Below are 20,026 nucleotides of genomic sequence, written 5' to 3' on the forward strand. Positions count from 1 at the left end.
GTCGTTCAACCAAAATGCGCAGGAGAGAACACAGCGAGGTTTTGACAAGTGAGCACATTGTAAAAGCTGCACACCATGTTACGCAGCAGCAAAAAATGGCAATGGCTCAGATTGTATATTACATTCAAGGAACGCAAACAATGCAGTCTCGAAGGCTGATTGCTGTGTATGCGTTACAGGGCTACCAGGGAGAGAATTTCACTCGTTTATCGACCAAAGAAGGGGAGAGTATTGTTGTTTCTTTGCGCGAGAAATATAGGTTGCATCTTATGATCATGTTCGACGCGAATGGAAATGTACGAAGCAGGGTTAATGGACGTACTGCGGAACGGCGAGTCACTGGTAGGAGGATAGCTCTCCTCCTCCCTCTCCCCCGCCAATTCCGACCACTTGCCAATGAGAGACGGACGATCAGACCGCACTCAGTCACCCAGTCTTCGGTTGAGTAAAAGAACACAAGAAGCAGGGCCGATAACTTTGAGCTATTTTACTGGTCTTCTGATAATTGTTGTTGCTGAGCGTATTGGGAATAAACGTGAACTTGAGGTAGCATGGAGAGCAAATGAGTCTACATCTCGTACTCCCGATTTAACTCAGTCGCATTTCATTGGAGACACACTTACTGATGTTTTGTGTAGTAATATCGCAAAACCAACGAACGAACAATTTTATACTGGTTTAACCGAGGAGCAAGCAGCGCGACGCTTCAGCTCAGCGACTAAGGGCCCACCACTGAAAGTATGTAGTTCGCATGTGCACGAGATACATTTAGGCTTTATTCGCGAATAGATGCACGAGTGAACATAGGCTGCGTAAACGTCATTTACGCAAGTTGCGAAGGGCATGGCGATGCCCGGAAAATGCTGTATATTCTAAGCCCGCAGGCGCCTCAAATCAGATAGAGGTGTCAGTAAAGTATGTTACCCTTTGGAATAGTCGGGGACACTGATACGCATATGCGCGGCAAGGTTTCTCTATTAGGGAGGCGAAGTCTTACCGCAGCCCCCCCCCCCCCCTCCCCGCACATTCCGACCTCTCGCCACTGAGGGCCTGACGGTCAGAACGCAGTTCAAATGGTTATGAAATTTTTATTTCAAGGAGGTTGAATTCCATCACATACAAAATATTTCTAAGCAGAAGTTTTAACTTTGTTCTGTAACATCGGCAAGGTATGAGACAAATTTGGCGCCCCACCTAAGATGATTAGGCGAAGTGGCCGCCCGCCCCCCCCCCCCCCTCCCCCGTGCGCACGACTATGCTGATACGTTATAAGTTTATAAATTGTAACCGTGCAGCCTCATTGGCGAAGCGGCGAAGCCACAGCTATCAAGAGAAATCCCCCTGCACGGCATGAGGCCAATCGTGGAGGACGAGAAATACGACAATCAGTGGGGCGCCCTGCCTGAGCTAAAACGGTGATCTGCTGTGTCTCTAATTTCCCCCCTTTTGTAAATAGCGTAACTACAGCTAATTATAACAGCGTCTACCCCGTCTCAGCCTGGCGTGGACGCCACACCGATCGTCGTCTTTCTCTGTCCTCTACGACTGGCCTCATGCCGTGCAGGCGGATTTCTCTTCAGAGCTGTGGCTTCGCCATTTCGCCAAGGATGCTGCACCGAAACAATGGGCCTCTTCGATTTTCCACTTCTGGCTCCCCGCGGGCTGCCCGCGGGTAGTCCGAGGATTCCCCGAAGCCATAGGGATACACGGGAAAATCGAATGTTGGGCTGCTTCTCGGGGAGTCCGCGGTGAGCCCGAGACTGTAAATCGAAGAGGCCCAATATTTACCCGGCCAGCGCCATGACGGGGACCTTTCTATAGGCAGACACGGCTTTATTACGAAGTCAAAAGCGGAATGCCTTTTTCCTTCCGTGAAAGTCGTCATAATAATGCGTGATTAGAGTAAAATTCTAACCGATAGCCACTCCTGTGCTACGCGTTTTTCAAGGGTTTTAGGGCCACATCTGGAGGACCAGCAGTCAAATATTTGAAAACGTGAGGTAGCTGGGGCATGGACATTGCTGTTGTTTAGGCGTAGATGGTGCAGAAGAGTAAATAAATATCGGCTTTACGGTTCAAAATCTTTTGATTTAAAAATGGGCGGTTCGAAAAATACGCTCTAAGCGGATGCTTATCGGCGATTTACGACATCTGTCTCCGCCACGTGTCACATGCGCTCCCTAGGAACCGTTGGTTTGCTGGTCGGGTTTGCCGAATGTAATACAAACAGGCTACAGGTAAAAAATACCGGATAAATGTCCGTTCAAGAGCTTTCCAAATAATTTAAATGAAATATTTGGCAGACGAATGCGATAATCCCTAATGCGAAATTTGTGAGTGGGGCGAACTGCAGCCTTCTGGGCAATGACACGTGCGCGCTGCATCAGAGCACCATGTCTCGTGCCCTTCGCCACTTTCACCTTTCGCTTTCCTGCTAGCTCTACGTCGAGTAGCCCCTTGGTATTCCAGGTTACCCGTTAGCGTGTCGCCGCCGTAGAGGATGTCTCGCACCTTTTCAGTATATCGTCCTCCCCCTAACACTTTTGCCATACTTTACTCCTCCGCTTTTCTGTTCGTTTTATCTCGTTGGTCTTCCGTGTCTTCTTCGTTCGGTCGCTTACAAAGTTGGGACGACACCTCCAAAAACCAGAGCATCCATCGTTTAGCGCTAAGGACTAGAATGCGACTAGTTTGAAAAAGGGTATTGACGCCACGACATCAGTGAAAAAACAGAAACGGTTGTGTCAAAAAACACGATTTTCAATATCGTTGTTGAATCGACGCGGAAAGAAACTTCGACTCAAGGGGTTTCCCAATCGGCAAGATAATATGCTTTCCGAACTTTTCAGCCATAATGGTTAGTGAAGTGGAGGTGCAGCTGCAGCTGAATTCTATGATGATTTGATATGCTTTCTAACGACTTGTTTTAAGCGTAGAGCGGAACGACGTTGCATACTTTTGACTGAGAACGACGAGTAAAATGGTTTGATGACTGTAGAAAGTCTTGTTGGCGTATTAAAAGTAAACCCTACAACTTATAGAAACAATGCCAAGGTAGTGGAATGAGGGCTATCAGCATCATCATCAACCAGACTTGTGATGGTGATGACATTATTTGCGGTTAACCATATCATGTTGGTACTTGATTGCAGAAGAGATGAGATAATCCATGGTTGATGGTGATGTGATCTATTTACAAATATATGGGACCCACGTATTGACAGTATGCATACATTCTGGTCATAAGGGAGCCCACGTGGATTTCGCGTTAACGACGGCTTCTTTTTCACCGGCGGTTGGGCCAACAATGTATTTAAGCATGCTACATATTTGAGTACAACCACAATACCAGATAGGTAGGTAATAGAAATATTTCTGTTCAAACAATATCATTATATGCATTTCAAATAAAACTAATCAAGTCATTGTTACGGCCACCGGACACTACACCGGCCACTGAGAGACTTGCAAAAATATGCTCCAAATCTGCATCTGCATTATCTTGATTTCACACTGATTTAAGACGGGAATGGTGACAGTAGTTGTTGGCCCCATATATAATAAAGACTTGGAGTCTCTGCGGGTCAACGGGCGGGAGTTGGTGGTATTGCGTTGATACAATGACGCTCCGGTGCGTGGTTGCAATTATAATTATTGTAAACAACAGTAATCTGCAATCAATGATTGCGGTACCTGAGACACAAGTGTCCGTATGTTGTACTGCATAAATAAAATATAGTGCTTTTTGTCTTGCACTTTCAACGAGTTAAATAGCAACAACTGCCGCCATATCTTGCGATGCGGCATAAAAAGACTGTAGCAGCCCGGAATGTCGGCTGCCGAAGGAGGCGAGAAAGCAGACGTGGAGCTGGTTTGCAGTTTCAAGACAAGACTGTTTATTTTCAAAAGATGCGTTGTGGGGTTCTACATTTCACAAACTAGTGATTTGCCACCCCGCAGCCATCCGCGCTCAGCAAACATGCCTTGCGAGCGCCGGCTGCGGACGGGTCCGTTGTTTGCAGAGACAGACAAAGGCAGGAGGCGGCGAGGGCAAAACATCGATGACAGCATTTATTGAAAAGTGCAAATCAAATATACTGCATACAGACTAATCGTAGGCCATAACGGTAACGCTGGGAGCGAGGCTTAAACATTAAACAACGCTAGAGATCGAGATGGTTCGACTCACCCATGGCATACCGGAGTAGCGGAGCGCTGCGCAGTGCGAGCGCGGTTGCAGTCTCCCAGCTCGCCCGGACGCGTCCCATTGTGGCGCGTTCCCCAGGTCAGGACCAGCGCGCCGATAAGTCCGCGCGCTACCGGATCACCAAGACAAGAGAGCGTCCTCTCGTCATGCTACGTCCCACCAGACTTCGCCTTACGGTGGCGCTAGTATCGAGGAAGAACTGGTTCTCGGGTAAGGCAGAGGGGAAAAGGGTCAACGCCTCCACCAGGGCGACAACAAACCGTCCGGTCCTGGCGCCCTCCCGTATGGATCCCGTCGCGTGTGCACGCCGGCCGCGATGGGAAGCTAGCCAGAAAGGGGTTCGCGTGAAAGTCGCGATCCCCACAGCGTACGCTGCGAGCATCCCCCGACGAGACAAAGAAGGGGAACCTCCGCGTCTTTCAAAAGAGGGAGGAAAAAGGCCCCTCAAGCGAGCAGACGGCAACGGCGCCAGGACTAATGCCAGGAGTCGGCCGGACAAGTTATGCCTCCCCTGACGGCGACCGTTGAAGAGGGCGGGGGAATGACCCCCGAAGTGAGCATGCGGCGCCTTCGCCAATACGAGCCTTCCACAAAGGCACACTGTCGTCAAGCCGGTGGTGGACCGGAGAGAAAGAAAAAGCCCCGTCTCGCGGGAGCCGCTTGCGCTAGGGTGCCGAGCGGCTTCCGCTACAAGACCATCGTACCTCTGTGATTAATCTCAAGTGTCTATGCGATGCTATCAGTCGGCAGTGCAACTAGCGTGACGTCAAGTTAATCGCCACAAAAAGATTACTATCCATGCGACCAGTGACGCAACCGCTTCAGCTGTCTGGCAACAATATTCCACTTACTGGCCTCTTGGATCTTTCCTACTTGTGTTTGTCCTCTTTTTCGAAGCCTCTTCAGAATTTTATATTTCCTATATCAGACGTCACAACGCCACTCAAGCAAAAAAAAACAGAATCGAGCCTCCGCATCCGGGTAGGCATGAATATCTTAGCCGCTCGACTGCAACCGTCATCAAACGGACAATGTCTGTATTACTTGCTTTCGTGTGGCGTGCACACCCGCATAATGAGTGCCCAACCCAAAATATGACAGCGACACGACTGGCCACGCGTTTTCGGAGTTGGTAATGAACGTTTCCAGTGTTGGAATGCTCAAAATGCGCTGCGAGCGTTACTTATTCCGCTGTACAAGGCGCAGGATACGCGTGAAGTTCAGACGTGGTAGCAAATTCGGGTTGAATGCACTTTTTGCTGCAACTGATACACATTTCCAACCGTGGCCACAAGTGGCAGCTGTGTAATCGCTGTGTTCTGCCTTTCCAGTAAGAAGAGCCTTGCCTCGTGCCTACTGCTCCTTGCCTCCTGGCCACTGATTACCGACGGAAGACATCGATAATCATTCCATCCAGCCCAGCCACATGGAAAAACAGGGCCTGTCTGATCCTCTGACGTCACGCGCCACCGGGACACTATAAAACCCACGGCGACGCATCAACCCTTCGGGATTGGCGGCCACAAGTGGCAGCTATGTAACCGCTGTGTTCTGCCTTTCTAGGTAGGGATTTTTCCACGCAATTCTTGTACTGAAAGCTTCTGTGGCCGCTTATCCCCTTTTTTGTGTCTGTGGGTGTCGACGTGTGCACCGATCGGGTGCGCATCAGCAGGATTTTTAAATGCAGAGCATTTCAGTAACTCACGATGTCACCCGCGTTGACGTCCGTAGTCCGCACCGCACCCCTCCCTACTATATAAAAAAAAATACTATCCGGTGCCCGGTTTCGATCCCTCGACCATGAGGGCGGAACGCAATGTACATGGTGCTCTACCCACTGCGCCACAAAGCCGACAAAGAATGGGACGCTACGAACGCGCCTTATATCGTTGACTCATTCAAATTACTGCTGACGAGCGCACTCTCGTCAGCAGTTGCCACAAGTGCAACAACATTAACGCAACGCAAACTACTTAACGTCGTGCGCCCCCGGAAATGCTCTGCATTTGATCGTGCCCCTCGCGAGGGGGATGATTCACTGCATCTTCTCTCGGTCGCGGGACCCGTGGCGCCATCTGGCGGAGGCGCGGCACAACTCGTTGCACTTTTTGCCTGTCGTTGGCTACAGTGGCTCTCTCAGAGCCGTTTTGCCGCCGGAATCAATTTAATCAGCGTTCTCGGTCCGAGGCCTTCGACACTACTGCTGTCCGCGTGCTTGGCATTGCTCCTGCTTTGTGCAGGTGACGTTGAATCCAACCCAGGGCCTAAGATCGAGGACGTTCTAACTTTGTTAAAGAACCGCCATGAAGAAACTACGACTAATTTGAACGCAATCAAACAGCAAATTAGCAGCATCGAGGCCCGTTTGACTGATATCGAAAACACTGTGAACACTATGTCGGAATTCCAAAAAAAAAAAAAACGTTTGACGTAGTGGCTGATTCCGTGCAGGAAGTTAAGGCGAACGTTTCTAAAACAAATGACGGTCTTGCGGATGTCGTTGGTGACCTGAACAACCGCTTCAGGCCTAACAACCTTATCATTAAAGGCCTTCCGGAAGAAGAAAATGAAGGATACGCAGAATCAGAACGTGTTGCCAAAGATTTTTTTTCAACCTCTTTGAAATCAAAGCTGGAGACATCGAGAGAGCCCATAGACAAGGGAAACCCCGGCCTGACTTTCACCGTCCCATTATTAGATGCAAAGCATCTCTTGCTCGGGGCTATGTCCGGCGTCCGTCCGTTGTCCGCACGTCTCCCCAACACTATAAAAAAAGAAATAGTTAGCGGCGCCCGGTTTTGATCCCACGACTCCCTGGCCGCAACGGGAGGTACGCGGCGCTCTTCCCCCTGCGCTACATAACCGAGACAGCAACAATGCTACGAACGCGCCCTATGTCCTTGACTCATTCAAACTACATCAAGAAGCTACTGATACCACGAAGGCACGCGAAGCTGAAGGTCAATAGAAACGACTAAATGAAAACTTTAGAGGAGGATGTTAGCGTCTCTTGCTCGGGGGGATGTCCCGCGTCCGTGCCCCATCCGCAGCGCCTCTGACGATGATTGTGGCAGGATGCCCCTAGGGACTGGCCATCCAAAGTATCCATCACGAGATAGCTTCGCGTTCAACCACCGTCGTCATCTTCCGGTAGGGGGACCGCTGAAGACCGCTGAAGGGGGACCGCTGAAGACCGCTGGTGCTCGCAGCCGGTGCACCAACGTCAACAACCTTTACCTCACCAACGCTGACGGAGACTACCGATTCTACCACAGAGACGACAACATCGACAAGAACATGATGGACGAGTTTCGGCGCCTCGAGCACCACCGCCTACTCACCGTAACACAACAGTACTTGCGTGCCTTTGCCACCGGTGTGGACCCGGACGTGGAATTCCATCTAAACACCGAAGGGGACACGGACGAGCGCTACCCATACGTGGAATTCCCTCTGGCGCTACTAAACACCAGATCACTCAACATAACGGCAACACGCCAGCTCCGCCATAAGCGCGCATGCGCGTCTGCTCTCTCATCTCCTCCTCTACACTCCATCTGTTCTATATAATAAACCCGGTCCGCGTGGCGCTTCCTCAGTTGCTGCTTCGGTTGTGACACGCTGCGCCGTCCGATGAGATGAATAGACGCCAACAATTCTGCTTTGCATCACCACATAGTTCCCTTCGGGGAGATGGTGTAATTTGTTTTGTTACATTTCTTAACTTTAAATCAAAACTGGAAGCCCTAAGTAACGCCTCAAAATTTAAAAATATTGAAGAGCCTAAAGTCTCGCTAAAAGAAGGTTTTTCACCTAAAGTACGGCTAGCACGGGAAAACCTGCGCGATTTCGCGAAATTGAACAGAAAAGGCACTGAGAAATACACAGTGCGCTTTAACAAACTACACATCCACAACTCCACTTTTTGCTATGATGCTGCAAATGACTGCGTTGTCAAGGTGGCCTCAACGAAAGCGCCGTCCCCACAATGAACCTCTAAGGGCCACTTTACAAAACTAAGTCAAGGAAACCGCTATCCTTGCTCGTAGTACATTTTCGTAGCATCTATAGCAAAATTGACGCCCTGAATGCTATTTTGTTCACATGTTCGGCTGATATATTTGTAGGCACCGAAACATAGCTATCTGAAGACGTTCCAAACACTGACTTAACACTTCCCTCGTCATTTGCGCTCTTTCGCAAAAATAGAGCGGGCTGCCGAGGGGGAGGAGTTATAATCGGCGTGAAATCTAGTTATCACCCATCATTTATTTCCATTTCCTCCCCTCTTGAAATAGTGTGGGTTTCTTCCTATTTTGAACATGTTGACTGCGTCATCGGTGCCTGCTACCGGCCACCTGATAGCCGGCTGGATTTCGTAGAAATTCTTAACGATTCGATCGATACCATTGTCCTCAAGTTCCTGAGTTGTCTAATAATTCTTGCCGGTGACTTTAATTATCCTGATATTGACTGGGCCTCGCTAACTGTTCATGCTCAACGTAATCGCCATGAACAACTAAGCTTTCTGCGCTTACTTCATTATCATAATCTCAAAGAACTCGTACATGAACCGACGCATGGTGGCCACATACTAGATCTTGTCCTCACAAATAACCCACAGCTTGCTAAAACAAACATACTGGACGAAATCAGTGACCATAACGCCGTACATTGCTCGTTGCCGCTGCCACGTGCCGACAAACCTAAAGTTAAGAAACGTATCTCTAACTACAGCCGAACTGACACAGAAAAACTAAACGGTTTGTTGCAGAGCTTCTCTGAAGACGTTGAACTCAACTTTGCAAATCGTTCAGTGCAGCGTAACTGGTGTTTGTTCCACGATAAACTAAAAGAAGTGGAAAAATTGTGTGTACCTAAACTATCAATAAGCGAAAGAGTAAATGATGCTTGGTTTACTCGAGAAGTAAAAAGAAGCTTAAACAAGAAGAAAGGAGCATACCAGAAAGCGACTAAAACGAGCGACCCCCACGACTGGCTTAAATACAAGAGTACATCCAGCGCGTGCGCGGATGCAATTCGCAAGGCCAAAAAGGAATTCTACAATTGCACGCTCCCAAACCTTTTAAAATAGACCCTAAAAACTTTTGGAATGTTAATAATCCAAAGGACAACAACTCTGCGCCACCCCTCACAAGTGAAGATGGCAAGACCTCGCCCTTTGCAGAATGTGCTGAAAAACTGAATACCTGCTTCTCTCAAGTTTTCACTGTTGAGCGACCACTAGATAGCTCTCTCGATTTGCCGTCACTTACCGTTCCACACCCGCTTTCCCGCTATCGTAATCACTACGTACGGCGTAGCCTGCGCAATAGATCGTTTGGCACCCAAAACTAGCCCCGGACCAGACGGAATTAGCGCGAAACTTCTAAAACGAACAAGTCCCTTTTCATCATATTTTTTTTCTTTGACTTTTCAACAATCACTTGATTCAGGATTCATACCGGAAGATTGGAAATCAGCGCATGTGACACCAATTTTTAAATCGGGTGACAATACAATTCCCATTAACTACAGGCCAATTTCACTAGCATCAATGTGTTGATTGATTGATTTTGGAGTTTAACGCGCCGACGCAACGCAGGCGATGAGGCGAGCCGTAGTGGAGGGCTCCGGATTAATTTTGACCACCTGGGGATCTTTATCGTGCGCCGAAATCTCGTACACACGGGCGTTTCTGCTTTTCGCCTCCATCAGAAAAGCGGCCGCCGCGGCCGGGAATCGAACCCGCGACCTTGTGCTCAGCAGCGCAACGCCTTAGCCACTGAGCCACCGCGGCGGGTAGCATCAATGTGTTGAAAATTACTCGAACACATTATTCACGCATATAATAAACCACCTTAACCTGAACAAACTTCTCTTAAACAACCAACGTGGCTTTCGTAAAGATCTATCTTGCCAAACACAGCTGTTCGAATTGGTAACCGACCTTCATTCCGCTCTTAACGTGTCCCGGCCTGTTGATGCAATTTTCATGGACTTCTCGAAAGCCTTCCATCGCGTGCCACATAAACGTCGTTAATAGAAATTCGCCACCTCCAACATGACCAAAACACAAAACGATGGATAGAAGAATTTTTAACCAACCGTTTCCAGACAGTCAAATTAAACAATCATATTTCTAACCAAACACGTGTTTTATCTGGTGTCCCTCAGCTGTCAGTGTTGGGTCCTCTTTTTTTCCTGATTTATATAAATGACATTGCATGCAGACTAAAATCACCAATTCGCCTCTTCGCGGATGATTGTGTAGTATATGGAGAGATATCTAATCCAGTCGATACAATTACCTTGCAATCTGATCTCATTAAGCTAGAGGAATGGTGTAGCCACTAGCAAATGGAAATCGATGTAGAAAAAAAACGAACACATAATGTTTAGTTCTGCCTCCGAGGCAGTCCCTGCTAACTACAAAATAAATGATACTCCAATAGATTCAGTTCAATCGTTTAAATATTTGGGTGTGTTCTTTACGGCGAATTTAAAGTGGACGTGCCACATAGAATACAAAACTACTAAAGCCCTTAAAAAACTTGGCCTTCTCAAGAGGCGCGTACATTTAGCCACCAAGGAAACCAGGTTTCATGCATATAATTGCCTTATCAGGCCCTCACTAGAATACGGTTCAATCATATGGCATCCTCATGGCACAAACCTAACTAACTTCTTGGAATCCGTCCAGAACAAGGCAACCCGGTTTATCACGTCCTCGTACTCGCGTTACCAAAGCGTATCTTCTTTAAAGGATTCACTTCATCTTCCCTCGCTAGCCACGCCCCTAAAGTTGGCTCAACTATCTTTTTTTTATTCGCTGTACCACGGCGGCAGCACGCCATTTCCCGAGCTTCATATTCTACCGCCTCACATCTCCGCCCGGGTAGACCACATTTTGAAAGTTAAGCCAATTTTCGCTAAAACAGAAAGATATAAAAATTCTCTTTTAGTTCTTGCAATTCCAGAATGGAACTCGTTAACTGCTCACACCGCAGAACTGTCCGATTCATCATCCTTTCAAAATGCATTCAAAACCTTTCTTGAAGTTCTTTGATGTCGCATAAATCTTTCTTTTGTTTTTCTTTTTCTTTTTTCTCTGTATATTTTTTGCCCCAGTTAAGTGTACTGATTGCGCGTTTTTGTTTTTGTTTATTGTTTTTATGTGTATTTTGCGTGAACCCCTTTTTTCCGTCAATGTAATGTATTCTTGTTCGGCGCTGTTTCTGGATTGTACTTTCTTTCTCGATGCAATAGTCATGTACACCATTTCTGCCTTCATTGTTAGTTCTGCTGGAAAAATGTACTGTACTTTTGATTATAACCCCACTCTACCCCCCCCCCCCTATGCAATGCCCTATCGGGCCTTTAGGGTATGTAATTAAATAAATAAATAATAAAATTTATGCTCGTTATTCAACTACCGCTGAAACATTCACTGCGAGCACGGGGCTTGCGAGTGTGTCGCCAGTTTCAGCAATCGTACGCTCAATCGGAACTCAGAGAGCGATCTCTCTAGCAGTGCTATAAACCGAGTGATCGCCTCCAAAAATACGGCTATCTGCAGTGTAGGGTAGAGACTCTTGGGTGCCTCCTGAACACTACCAAAAGCGTACTACCACGCTCCAGGCCCTAAAAATAATGTGAAGTACAATTTTGGAGTTTCTTAAAAATAACTACCTACAGAAAAATAAAAGAAGTGGAATACTAGCAAATTGAACCTAAAGCGGCGTGCTGGTGTCGCATCGCGATCTGTTGCGAGCAAGAAACCAGTTAGCCAACGTAGCAGGATGGTCCCATTTCACCACACAAAAGGCCTAGAACCGGCATAAACACTGCTGCAGCTCCCGCACGCAATTCCCGGGGCGAATGACGCTCCTATAGATCCTCATGAAGCTTAGCACAATCCGTCACCGCCAAGCGGCAAGGCAGATCGCTAACGCGGAACATCCCTACCTTTTTAGACGAACAAGTCTTTTACACAAAACTGTCTCGTCACTTAAAGCACAAGAGGTATCTCTTAGTCGAAAAGATGATCCACAGTCTTCAAAGCAACTAAAACAGAGCCAACCAACATGCTTGCGCGACTCGCGAGCCAGTGGATAGTGATAGCAATAGACATAGCGATCGTGCAGGGAGAATCAGTGGAGGCCCCATGGTGCCGGGGTTTCGGTTTCGGCTCTGCCTCTGTTTGGCAACGAAGTGCATACAACTAGACACAAACTGAATAAAATGCGCCGAACGAATTCTGACATGAACGTAGAGGCACCAAGCATTATAAATAGAGATACCAGGTTTCATATCCAGCAAGAAGTTGAGAGTTCGTTGTGCTATCTTGTGCATGAGCATGTTGTGGAAATAAACGGGGTAAGTCGCTTAGGGCAACGAGCTGTGGTTGAAAACGAAAGCTCACGATAGGGGCATTGACTGGTTAAGTAAGAATATTATACTGTTGCCGCTAAAGAAAGGCAAACAACTGCCGATCGAGGATCTAACCACTAACAATTGCTAGGAAAATCAAGTGCATGAACACTGCCCTATCGCGCACGCACAAGTACAGCCAAATGATGGTATTGATTCTGGACACCAAAACGGGTTATCAACAAATACAAATACTGTTACTTATGTTTACAGTTTCTTGCATGTCAGCCATTCCGCCAGTTATATTGCTTCTTTTTCAAGCACCCACCTCCAAAACCAGCCCCATCGTAAGCCATGTAACCGGTGTAGGTAATAGCGATCTCAAACTCAAGGAGATATCGGAAATCCCGCTTTTTCCCGAGGAAAGTGAACGTAGCTGGGAATGAAATGGCATGCGCCACTGGAATAAGAATTGTATTGTGTAATGATACTGGGGTTCAATTTGGCTCACGGCAGCTGAGTACCACTAAGGAGGATCAGCGAAGCGCTAGGCCCGTAGTCTTTGCTGCACACAATATATTCCGTGCCACAGACGAGACAGCGACCGAGCGGTGCGTGCGTGCGCGCGTGCGTGCGTGTGTGGGTGAGCGCGTTTGCGTTGAAAGGCGGCGTTGTGCTTCTGCGGGTGGACAGTGCTTCCCATGCTCTAGATTATCTTTCTCGAGCGACGTACGACTCAACCTCGCATCGCGTATGTACAGTGTGCGTGGCTAAAAGCCTCTAGGCTTATTTATTTTTATTTATTTATTTATCAATGCTGTAAGCCTCGGTCAGGCTCATACAGGAAGTGGGCACATAATGCACACTACACAAATAGGTACAAAAAGTAAACTGGACGTTAAACAGAACACAACAATCAACCACGCCTTTGCCTAAGCACATAAAAAGAAAATAAAACGCAAGAACGCTCTCCACTGTGTTTTTAGTTTGACAGATAATACTAAGTGAACCGACAGCAATGACAGTGTAGATAAATAAGTCTCTTCTAATAGAAAAAATGCAGTGAAACTCTTGCAAACAGATGCAATACGGGATAGGGTAAAATAAGGCGCAAAACAATGAACTCAAACATGCGCAAAGAAGGGGTAACAATTCACTTGCAATATAATTTTGTTCAGGTTTGGTACAAAATCAAGATGAAGAAAAATTTATTTGCCGAACGCCTTCACTGTTCCAAAGACGAAGTAAACCACAATTCCCGCTCCTAGCAAAGCTATCAAGCGATGTGGCGTTGATAACATCGGATGATAATCCATTCCAAGTTCCAAAGGCCACAGGAAAAAAAGAATACTTGAATGTATTTGTACGACTGCTAAAGGGTCTGAAAGGTTTGTCATGACTCTTCCTTGTTGAGTGTCGGTGAGGAAGTTTAAGGTAATCACTTTTGTTTATGTTTATAGCTTCCCGATACAAAAGATACATGAACTTCATAGCGGCAACACTACGACGTGACGACAAGGTTGGAATGCGCGCTAGCATGCGCAACGAACTTACACTGTCGTGTCTAGAATATTTGATTGATTGAGGGTTTTAACGCGCCGACGCAACGCAGGCGACGAGGCGCGCCGTAGTGGAGGGCTCCGGATTAATTTTGACCACCTGGGGATCTTTATCGTGCGCCGAAATCTCGTACACACGGGCGTTTCTGCTTTTCGCCTCCAAATGTCTATAATATTTAAAGTAAATAAAACGAAGTGCCTTATTTTGAATTTTTTCTAATTTGTGTACAAGATATTGTTGATGTGGATTCCAAACTAGACTACCATGCTCGAGGATAAGTTTCACAAGGGTCTTGTTAGCCGTTAATTTGACAGGAGGAGGGGCTGCCGACAGTTTCCTACGAATGAAGCACAATTGCCTGAAGGCCTTAGTGCAGGTCTTTTCAATGTGAACATCCCATTTCACTGTATGCGTAATTATTATGCCTAAATATTTTATGGAGTTTGTTCGGGACACTTGGGAGCCATTCAATGTATAGTTAAATTGGAGAGGTGATCTCTTCTGAGTTATGCTCATACAGTTTGTTTTGCTAGTATTAATTTTCAAATCCCAGGTGTCGCACCAACGGGATATATTAAGGAGGGAAGAGTTTAGCCTCACTTGGTCTGCAACATCATGCACGCTAGTGTAAACAACACAGCCATCGGCAAAGAGTCGCACGGTAACTCCATCTTCAACGCAATCAGCAACATCATTAACATATACGAGAAAAAGTAAAGGGCCCAGTACGGAACCTTGCGGGACACCTGAAAAAGCATTAAGACGGTCAGATTCCGATTTGTTGAGAGATACCTATCGAGTGTGATTTGATAGATATGCTGCTACCCACGATAATATTTGAGAATTTATGCCAATATACTTGAGCTTTTTAAGTAATTTGTTGTGCGGGACGCGGTCAAACGCTTTTGCGAAATCAATAAATATTGCATCAACTTGGAGTTTGGCATCTATTGCTGAAGCAAAATAATGAGTTATTTCTAGAAGCTGGTCACCCTGGACAAACCTTTGCGAAAGCCGTGTTGTTTTGAGTAAATCAAATTATTTTCTTCCAAATAATTTACTATTGCTTTATTTAGAATGTGTTCCATCAATTTGCAGCAACCGCTGGTTAGTGAAATTGGCCGGTACATTTATGCCTTCAGTTTGTTGCCGCCTTTATGTATCGGAGTGATTTTTGCGCAAAGCCAATCGTCGGGCAGAGTGGCTGTCCTGAGGGACGTCGTAAAGATTACATGCAAGAACGGCACCAGTTGTTCAACATATCGTTTTAAGGAAAACATTAGGCACGTTATCACGGCCTGCACTTTTCTTGACGTCAATCTGCAAGAGCAAGTTAAGAATACCTGGCTTTGTTATCTCTATACCCGGCATTAAGGAAGAGGACGCTGTCGCTGGTGCTGCTACGGTAGGGGCACGTGTAAATACAGATTGGAAGTACTGATTGGAACAGCTTGAGATGGATTCTGCGTCGTTTATAACAACCCCTGCAACTTCCAGTGTAGCGATAGGGGCAACTGGTTTGGATAAATATCGCCAAAACTTATGTGCCTGATTTATCATAAACCTTGTCAACGGGCTTGGAAAAAAATTTTCTCTTGCATTTTTTATTTCTTCTTTTAATCTTCCCGCGAGTTGGCCTACTTCTGCGGAACAATTTTTTCTTTCGCATTCTTTCTAACCTTCTTTTAATATGAATGATATTACGTGTAATCCAGGGCGTTTTCCGTTCTGTGCGCTTCCATTTAGTAGGAATGAATTTAGCTTCGCAAAAGAGTATTGCGTTTTTTAACTTTAACCATAAATTATTAATACTGGCACTGGGCTGAGATGAAAATTCCTCGAACGCTATTTCTAAATGATCGATAACGCTTTCGTCGTTTGCTCGGTTGTATTGCTTGACTGGGACCTTCGAGGAATTTTTAGTGTGGTTCGCATTATGATTTTGGCTACCAAATGTTAGCAAAAGCATTTGGTGATCACAAATATCATATTCTACACTGAGTTCAGGAGTTAAATTACGCGATACAAACGCAAGATCAAGTACTGAATGGACAGTTCCTTTTATGCGCGTGGGCTATTTTACTAACTGTTGCAACGAGAAAGTATACATTATGTTTAAAGGCCACTCACAGCTGCTTACTTCGTGGCTGCCAGTTGTAAGCTGGTCCCATTCAATGCCTCCCAAGTTGAAATCACCTAGCATGACAACTTTAGTGCGGTTGTTTATATTTTGGTGAAGGAAATCGTGAATTTGCATAAGGTAACTTTCAGGGGCGTTATGTTTTCGATAAATTCCACCTACCAGAATAGGAGCATCATTAACCTTAATTGTGCACCACGTGCTTTCATGGTTAGGGCAAAAAATGTTAGTCCGTTTTTTATTCCAATGGCTACGCTCCCTCCACGACCGTCACGATCCGTTCGAACCAGGGTATAAGACGGAAGAATTACTTCGGAATTATGTATGTTAGAATTTAGCCACGTTTCTGTTATAACGATTATACAAGGGAGTACAGCAATAACACCTCTTCTAACTTTTCTACTTTGTTAGAAATACTTCCCGCATTAAATCACAGTAAGGAAAGCGGTATACAATTCCTGATGCGTCACACGTTGGAAGCTCCGACATCTTCGGGTAAATCATAATGGGATTGCTTCAGTTCCACTCGCTTATTTTGCGCATGATCCTAAACGTACAAGCTATTGTTTACTTTCAGTTTGTCATACACCAGAGTAATTTTATCGCCGTTGTCGCGGTTAACTTTTGCTTACTGGCACAGCTTCCGACGCATTTCCCGGGGAGCTAACGAAAAATCATCCGAAACAGATATGTCAAAGCCCTTCAACTTAAAACAATTCCGTAGCACCGCCATTTTCTTCTGTGAAATCGTAAAATCTAATCGCAACAGGCTGCTCTCGCGTGGCATTTTTCGTGCAAACGCGGTGTATGCGTTCGACTGACGTCGCTTTGACCCCCAGCACTTCCTCAAAAATGTTGTTCACCACACTTTCTAGAAGAATTCCGTGATCTTCATCGTCCTTTTCTTTTATACCATACACAACCAAGTTATTTCGGCGACTGCGATTCTTTAAGTCATCGATTTTGTATTCATTTCCTTCACCTCAGAACGAACGGTAGTGATTGTTTACACACTCATCTACCTTCTCAAGAAGTGTGGCCTCAATGTCCGCAATCTTCTGCTCTACGCTCTGTAGACCATCCTGTAAAGTATGTTGTGAGGACTTGATCTCAGTGACAACCTTGAGGATCTCGTCAACAGGACCAGGATTTTCCTCGACGTCACCACTGAGTTGCAACAACAACCTGATAATGCGCACAGTCAGAGCAACAAAGCATAATACACTGGGGGCTCGGTAGCACAAAAAGACAACGACAACTACTTTTGACTGACTTAAGAAATAACCACCTATACCTAACCTGAAGAAACAAGATTGACGATTTCAGCATCATATGCCGGGCGGTGCCACCCAGCCCACTGAACTCGGTGCTTGGATGAGTCTCCTTTTCAAGCGGCTCCCATGCTGTCGCGGTGTCGCTTCTGCGACGAAGGGTTGTTCCAGTCGAGATGGCCAAGATACGCCACCAACGGGAGGTGTCGTCTTCGGCATCGTTGTCACCAGGATGACAGGAATCACGAGCTGGTGAAGCACCGCTGTTGTCTTTGAAGTGGAGGTGAAGTGGTGCGCAGCGGGACGATGCTCAGCGGGAACATACCGTGGCCACAACCAGAGTCCTTCAATGCTTCTCTGGTCATGAAACTCCCAGCCAAGTTTCGTACGGGGACAAAGGCTACCGTAAGGGGCGCCACCGCAGATCGGAGGGCATCGGACGGCCGCCGCTACTCTGTAGCCAGACCGGCAGGCAGAAACGCAGTAGGAGCATGCCCGTTCGCACCAAATTTTTTCGCAACTCACAAAATGAAAAGTCCATTTGAGCGGCCGACGACACGTAAAGCGAAAGCGCACTGCTGATAAAGCGGCGAGTGTCTGTTTTATCTTACTCCGTGGTCCGTTCCTTGCCAAATGCGCTCTGACCACGCCCCTGGTTGACCTCCGATCAACAACAGTGCCGCGGCGCGGCAGCGCATGAAGCTCTCCCATAGCGTGACGGTGAAGTTTCAGGAGCAGAAAGGCATTGAAGGACTCTGCCATAACTGAGCACGTCCACGAAAGCCCGAAGAAACAAGATTGAAGATTTCAGCATCATATGCCGGGCGGCGCCACCGAGCCCACTTGCGCGGCAGAGTTCAGTGACTTGCTCTTCGACCCAGGAAACCCTGTTGTGTGAGGAAACCGCGCGCGAGGTGAGTGCCGAATTTACGACGGGCAGCAGGAGGCACCCCATCGTCTGTCAATCGCGGTTAAGACTTGCAACGCATGTCGAGACGTTATGTTCGTTCGAAACGCATCTCAGGATTGTTTTGAAGTTGAATAAAATGTATGCGTCAAACCCGGGCATTGGGCTCAGGACGTTCTCTGAAATTGCACAAAAGAAGGGCGACGGGGCTTCAACGCTTTCTATATGGAACGTACTCAGGTAAGAGAATATTCATGTCGTGTTATGGCCGTGTTGCATTCAATACTAACGGGAAAGCGTTTGTTTACACTTGTTGGGATAGTCGTAAAATGTTCAAGCACTCCGGCACTCCGCTAGCAGATCAGCCGGCGCGTCATTTCGCAAAACATTCGACAGATGGCGCCGTATGCATTAGCGTGTCGCTACGCAAAACTGATGAGACACTCTACTAAAATTTCCCTTGACGTGTTTACGTAGCGGGACGCAAAAATTTAGCTTTTAGCGTACGCAAAGGCAACGAACGCTGTACTAAAATTCTTTATTAACGCGTAGCGGTTGACCGCCGCGGAGGGGTTTTGCGCGGCAAACTCGGGAAACCGTTTTCCTCCTCACACTTTCGCCACTATTTCCTCCCTCAGTTTCCACCTCCCCCTATCTTCGGTGGCGGCCTCGCTCTCGCCACAAGGAGGCCTACGGCGAAGGATGTCGGAGAGCAAAAGACCGGGCGCTTAAAAGCTGCGCTCTAAAACAAGGTATTTATTTATTTATTTATTCCCAATACTGCCACGCTCATTCGGGAGCATAGCAGGGCCAGGGCGAAGAGGTCGCGATAGCTCTGGCCCTGAAAACCGGGGGAGTCAGGACGATACTGAGTGACAGTAAGAACGCGATACGAAATTTCGGGCGCGGAGCCGTGTGCGGGGCGGCTGCGAGTTTATTAAGGGACTCAGTGCCAGCATCATCTGTGACACTGAAATGGTTCCCAGCCCATGCGGGATGGGACGTGTACGAACATACAGTGAACTGCAACGAGGTGGCAAACGCCGCGGCCCGTGATCTCGCAAAGTGCCGGGAAGTGGCGAACTATGCCGCCGGTGTTGCAAGGGAGACGACTACGAGCCTGGAAGACGAAAACCAGCAACTCACCAGCTACAGGGAAATCCTCGAATGGTATCGCGAACGCCGCCGGGTATTCCCCCCACCACACCGAGATCTCACTCGGCGGGAGGGGGTACTACTCAGGCAGCTACAAACTGAAAACGTTCTCACCCCCGCGTTGGCAAAACACATGTGTCCGGAACTCTATGAAAACGACACGTGTAGCCTGTGCAACCTGGACAGGGCCACGCTGGCCCATGTGCTGTGGGGGTGTGGCAAAAGGGGGGCGACGGACAGCGTGCTGCCGCCGCCTGTGAGACACTGTGTGGGGTCGGGGCATCCCGAAGAACAATTACGGGCCGTCCGGCAGCTCGAGGCTGCGCTGGCCCTCCAAAAGCGAAAGGGGGACACTCCGAGTAGCAATAGGAGGCCGGCAACCTAGCCCCGAGGTCTAGGCCCGGGTGCCACCG

This window comes from Haemaphysalis longicornis, unplaced genomic scaffold (assembly GCF_048455015.1).
Source record: "Haemaphysalis longicornis isolate Haplotype H1 unplaced genomic scaffold, Haemaphysalis longicornis Haplotype H1 scaffold_9, whole genome shotgun sequence".
Lineage (NCBI taxonomy): Eukaryota > Metazoa > Arthropoda > Arachnida > Ixodida > Ixodidae > Haemaphysalis > Haemaphysalis longicornis.